The sequence below is a fragment of the Bubalus bubalis genome, chromosome 6 (genome assembly GCF_019923935.1).
Source record: "Bubalus bubalis isolate 160015118507 breed Murrah chromosome 6, NDDB_SH_1, whole genome shotgun sequence".
Taxonomy (NCBI): domain Eukaryota; kingdom Metazoa; phylum Chordata; class Mammalia; order Artiodactyla; family Bovidae; genus Bubalus; species Bubalus bubalis.
The window spans coordinates 63,558,318-63,564,317 of NC_059162.1; positions in this window are offsets into that span (position 1 = coordinate 63,558,318).

The following is a 6,000-nucleotide window of genomic DNA, read 5'->3' on the forward strand; positions in this document are numbered from 1 at the left end:
ACTTTTAGCTACATAAAACAATGCAATGACCTGTTGATGCTTTGGTTAAAGTGGCAATTGGGAGATATGCCTTTAAAAACTAGGGAACTTTCCTATAGTGTGTAGCTTATGTGTGAGACTCGGGACCAAGAGATAGTGCCTTCTTCCTCATAGTCAGAATTTACTATTCTAGGAATCATTGGATAGAGGTACAATAGGAATTATCTTGGTCTTATACCTACTAACTGTATTAAGGAATGCTATGTACTGTAATGAATGCCCCCTATCATCTGAAATCCACATATTGAAGCACAAATTTTCAGTATGGTTGCCTTTAGAAATAGGACACTTTAGGAGGCCAGATGAAATCATAATGTGTGTGTGTGCTCAGTCGCTTCAGTCATGTTTTCCAACTCTGCAACCCTATGGATTATAGCCCACCAGACTTCTCAGTCCATGGGATTCTCTAGGCAAGAATACTGGGGTGGGTTGCTGTGCCCTTCTCCAGGAGATTTTCCTAACCCAGGGATCAAACTTATGTCTCCTATGACTCCTGAATTGCAGACAGTTTTTTTTTTTTTTTTTTTTTTTAAATACTGAGCCACCAGGAAACCCTGAAATCATAATGGTGGGGTTCGAATATGATAGGACTGGTGATCTTATGAGAGAATGAGAACTCTCTCCTTCCCTTCTCCTCGTCCTTACAAGTGGAAGAGATCTCTCTCCCTCCCTTCTCACTGTCTTTTTCTCCTCTCTCTCCCTGTGCATGTACCAAGGAAAGGCTACACAAGAACACAGCTAGAAGGCAGTCATCTGCAAACAAGGGAGAGAGGCCTCACTGGAACCTGACTATACCAACACCTTATGCTATGTAACTTCTGTCCATTTATGTAATATATTCTGAAATTTTCTTCTCTCTTCTTGAAAAATACTTATTATTAGGAATATGTGCAGGTGTAGTCTTTTTTAGGAAATCTTCTGACTCTCTAGGTCACTTGCTACTCTTCCTTCATACATTTATTTATTTGGTATATGTCATTAGCATTATCCTAAGTATGTTATATTCTAATCACCAGTCTATGAAGCTGTCTTCCCTAAGATCGGTTACCATGTTTTATTCATATTTGTATCCTAAACTACAAACACAGTAAGTGGCATTTAGTAGGTTCTCAATAATACTTACGAAATTAAAGTGTCAATAAGTGAACAGAAGGAAAAGGATGAAGTACGATTTTAGGAAGTACAACTGTCAGAAGGCATTGCAAATTGAGATTCCTGGTCTTAGGGACTCTCAGTGTATTGGTATGAGAGTCCTCAAAGTACTGATAAGTGCGAGGACAACTGTACAATACAAGATGTAGAAAGAAAATCCCCAAGTTCTGTTTCATCGATAGATAAGCTCTAATGCAAAGGTTTTACTGCAATGGAGGATTCAATATATACATTAGTAGAAGGTTAACAGAACTGAGAGTATAAGACTATTCTGTAAGAAACAATATCCTAGAAATGCCAGTATACATTTAATGTACACTTCTCAGCTATACCTGTTCCTAGGTATTTCTGAGCCTACAGCAAAACTGTTTTTCAAGGCCTACTCCCAGCTTTATATGCCTAGCTAAATGCTGAAGGCAGTTTAAAATTGAGCAATTAAGGACTCTAGAGAAATTCTCATAAACATTTTAAACACACTTACTGGCTGAGTTGTCCCTGTTTCCCTTAAACTCCTGATTCAGTCTCTTTCCATGCGAAGTTGAGGGTAAATCTAACAGTTCACTACTTATTTTTTTGGAAAGTAGATACAGTGAGTTATCTTGATCTGTATTTATGGAACAAGTCAAATTCTGTTCTATAAATTTGCCTTCTGAAAAATTAAGAGGGAGAAATTTTTAGGGAAGGTTCTTTTCCTCATAAACGGTTTGACAGTGATGATCTAAATTAAGAAAAACAGTCGAATTTAGAAAAAAAATCTGGAAAAAAATCTGAAATAGAACATATGCATTCTAAAATAAACAGATATCTTAAAACCTAACATATAGGAGACATTTAGTATTTGTTGAGTGTAAATCCTGGATTAAATTCAATGAAATTAAAAACTAATGGAAGTATTGCTATTAACAGAAACCAGAGGCTTTCTTAACTCTCTTACCCTGGTTTCGTAACTGACTATAGCACATACAGTGATATTAATGTGCTAGATGTAAGCCTGCTGACAAGTCACTACTGTGATCAGCTATGAACAGGTCGTTTGCATATACCTCCAGTATTTTTAGGCATGTCCTCTCTGGGTACTGTATTTAGACCTGGCATCCCTTTCGGCTCACGTACTGAATTGGCTTTGTTTTTGAATTGGCATCTTCTGGAGAAATTTTCCTACACTCTACTCTGAAGTAAATACACTGTTGTGAGAAATATGGTGAGAAATATTTCTTGGGAAACATTAATTTTCCACTTATCTTATTCCAAAGGATGATGAATCATTATTTGTCTTTAATTTTGGCAACCATCTATAATCAAGTAAGCAAATTTATACCTGCAGACACCTCAGCACGCATATATAACATGTCTTTGAAAACAAATAGGCCACAGCAGCAAAACTGCAGCAGATCAACCAAATTTTTACACTGGAAAAGAAACTGATCTGTTGTCAGCACTGTGCATGGGCATATTCCAACCTTATGGCTATTGGTGACTTACAATTAAGAAAAGCGTTGAGCAGTATGCAAATGCTTGGCCAGTTTTGGGGAGGGTTGAATGTTGGTTGTTACTTAATGCTCTGGAATCTTTTCTATTTTTCCTTTCTGAAAATTTCTGGGGCTACTTCACAATGCAAAATTAAGAACTAGGTTAGCAGATTTTTTTGAATGGTAGTAAAAACACATACACTTTAATTTTTATGTTAGATAAAGAAGTTTAAAATATGTAATTGACATATAGGTCAATAGAAGAAGATAAGCATTTTATTCACACTTTCACTGAGTTCTTGAAAATCAAGATGCCAATCAGTGTTTTATTTTCATGTAAATAAGATAGTTGTTACTCCTTTCTAACTTTTCCTCCATCAAAACCAGGTCTCATCAGGTCTGATGATGAGATGGAATCAGGGAGCTGACAAGTGAAGTAGAATTTTAAACGTGTCCCACATTTGTTTCATTAACCTTTTTTTCTCTAGAGCCTAGTTTATTCCCAGAAAGGGTGCAAATTTCAAAATAGCCATTTGAAACAATATTTGAAATTTCAATTCCACAAGTGTTTGTAAAATGCCATGTAAGTAAGTATATTTACTTTATACTGGGGGAAAGGAATATATAGGAAATAAAAGAAATAAGGGAAATAATATGTTTGCTAACTCTATAAAGAATATGCTATTTTTGAATAGAAAAATGGCATTTAAAGACACTTTTATCAATAAGAAAAGGTGAGGACAATTCCTTAAATGACCTGATCAAATTGTCGTAATTGTTAGTCTACATATGTAATTGTTGAGTGCATAAATTATTTTATGCACTATTTCAAAAGCACTACCAACTAAACTATGACAATGTTTTCTTGTAACTTATAACTTCTATTGTTCTGAAAGAGCTTTTTAGATTAATGTTAACAGACTTCAATTATATACAAAATAGTGTATACTGATTAAAAAATAAAATTAACTGATTATGTTTTTCTTAAAATTTCATCATATATAGAATCTGACATTCCCAAATCACTTTTAGGCTCACAGTCACCATTTTTTTCCACATAATCTTTTTTGTGTATTTCTTAAAAATGTTACTCTGATATTATCAATAAGATATTCTTCTAAACTGCTGTTGACCATTCTGTAAGTTTCCTAGCACATGCCCAGGTAAAAACAGCTACATCATGCCAGTTACCTGCTTTGCAACACTTATATCATAATTTTAGAGAATATTAAAGATGAAAAAAATGGAACTCATAATCAGCTAGATTATAATAACAACATAAAAGTATTTGATCTGCTGTGAAATATTAAATAATCAGTTATGCTTAGGTCAATTCCATTATCCCAAAAATTCTACCAATACACTATATCTTCAAAAATTTCAGTTCAATTCAGTCGCTCAGTGTTGTCCGACTCTTTGAGACCCCATGGACTACAGCATACCAGGCCTCCCTGTCCATCACCAACTCCCTGAGCTTCCTCAAACTCATGTTCATTGAATTGGTGATGCCATCCAACCATCTCCTCTCCGTCGTCCCCTTCTCCTCCCACCTTCAGTCTATCCCAGCATAAGGTCTTTTTAATGAATCAGTTCTTTGTGACAGGTGGCCAAAGTATTGGAGTTTCAGCTTCAACATCAATCATTCCAATGAATATTCAGGATCAATTTCTTTTAGGATGGACTGGTTGGATCTCCTTGCAGTCCAAGGGACTCTCAAGAGTCTTATCCAACACCACAGTTCAAAAGCATCAGTTCTTCGGTGCTCAGCTTTCTTTGTAGTCCAACTCTCACAACATACATGACTACTGGAAAAACCACAGGTTTGACTAGATGGACTTTTGTTGGCAAAATAATGTCTCTGCTTTTTAATATGCTGTCTAGGTTGGTCATAACTTTGCTTCCAAGGAGTAATCATCTTTTAATTTAATGGCTGCAGTCACCATCTGCAGTGATTTTGGAGCCCCCCAAAATAAAGTCTGTCATTGTTTCCACTGTTTCCCCATCTATTTGCCATGAAGTGATGGGACCAGATGCCATGACCTTAGTTTTCTGAATGTTGAGCTTTAAGCCAACTTTTTTACTCTCTTCTTTCACTTTCATCAAGAGGCTCTTTAGTTCTTCTTTGCTTTCTGGCATAAGGGTGGTGTCATCTGCATATCTGAGGTTATTGATATTTCTCCCAGCAATCTTGATTCCAGCTTGTGCTTCCTCCAGCCCAGCATTTCTCATGATGTACTCCTCATATAAGTTAAATAAGCAGGGTGACAATATATAGTCTTGACGTACTCCTTTTCCTATTTGGAATCAGTCTGTTTTTCCATGTCCAGTTCTAACTGTTGCTTCCTGACCTGCATACAGGTTTCTCAGGAGGCAGGTCAGGTGGTCTGGTATTCCCATCTCTTTCAGAAAATTTTCCACAGTTTATTGTGGTCCACACAGTCAAAGGATTTGGCATAGGAAGTTAAGGAGAATTAGTTGTTTTTCTGGAACTCTCTTGCTTTTGTGATGATCCAACAGATGTTGGCAATTTGATCTCAGGTTCTTCTGCCTTTTCTAAATCCAGCTTGAACATCTGGAAGTTCATGGTTCATGTACTGTTGAAGCCTGGCTTGGAGAATTTTGAGCATTACTTTACTAGCGTTTGAGACTCCAGTGTTCTTGCCTGGAGAATCCCAGGGACGGGGGAGCCTGGTGGGCTTCAGTCTATGGGGTCACACAGAGTCGGACACAAATGAAGCAACTTAGCAGCAGCAGCAGCAGTGTGATAGTTTGAGAATTCTATGGCATTGCCTTTCTTTGGAATTGGAATGAAAACTGACCTCTTTCATTCCTGTGGCCACTGCTGAGTTTTCCAAATATGTTGGTATATTGAGTGCAACACTTTCACAACATCAAATTTTAGGATTTGAAATAGCTCAAATGGAATTCCATCACCTCCACTAGCTTTGTTTATAGCGATGCTTCCTAAGGCCCACTTGGCATTCCAGTATATCTGGTCCTAGGTGAGTGATCACACCATCATGATTATCTGGTTCATGAAGATCTTTTTTGGATAGTTCTTCTGTGTATTCTTGCCACCTCTTCTTAATGTCTTCTTCTTCTGTTATGTTCATACCATTTCTGTCCTTTATTGTGCCCATCTTTGGATGAAATGTTCCCTTGGTATCTCTAATTTTCTTGAAGAGATCTCTAGTCTTTTCCATTCTATTGTTTTTCTCTATTTCTTTGCACTGATAACAGAGGAAGGCTTTCTTATCTCTCCTTGCTATTCTTTGGAACTCTGTATTCAAATGGGTATATCTTTCCTTTTTACCTTTGCCTTTCACTTCTCTTCTTTTCA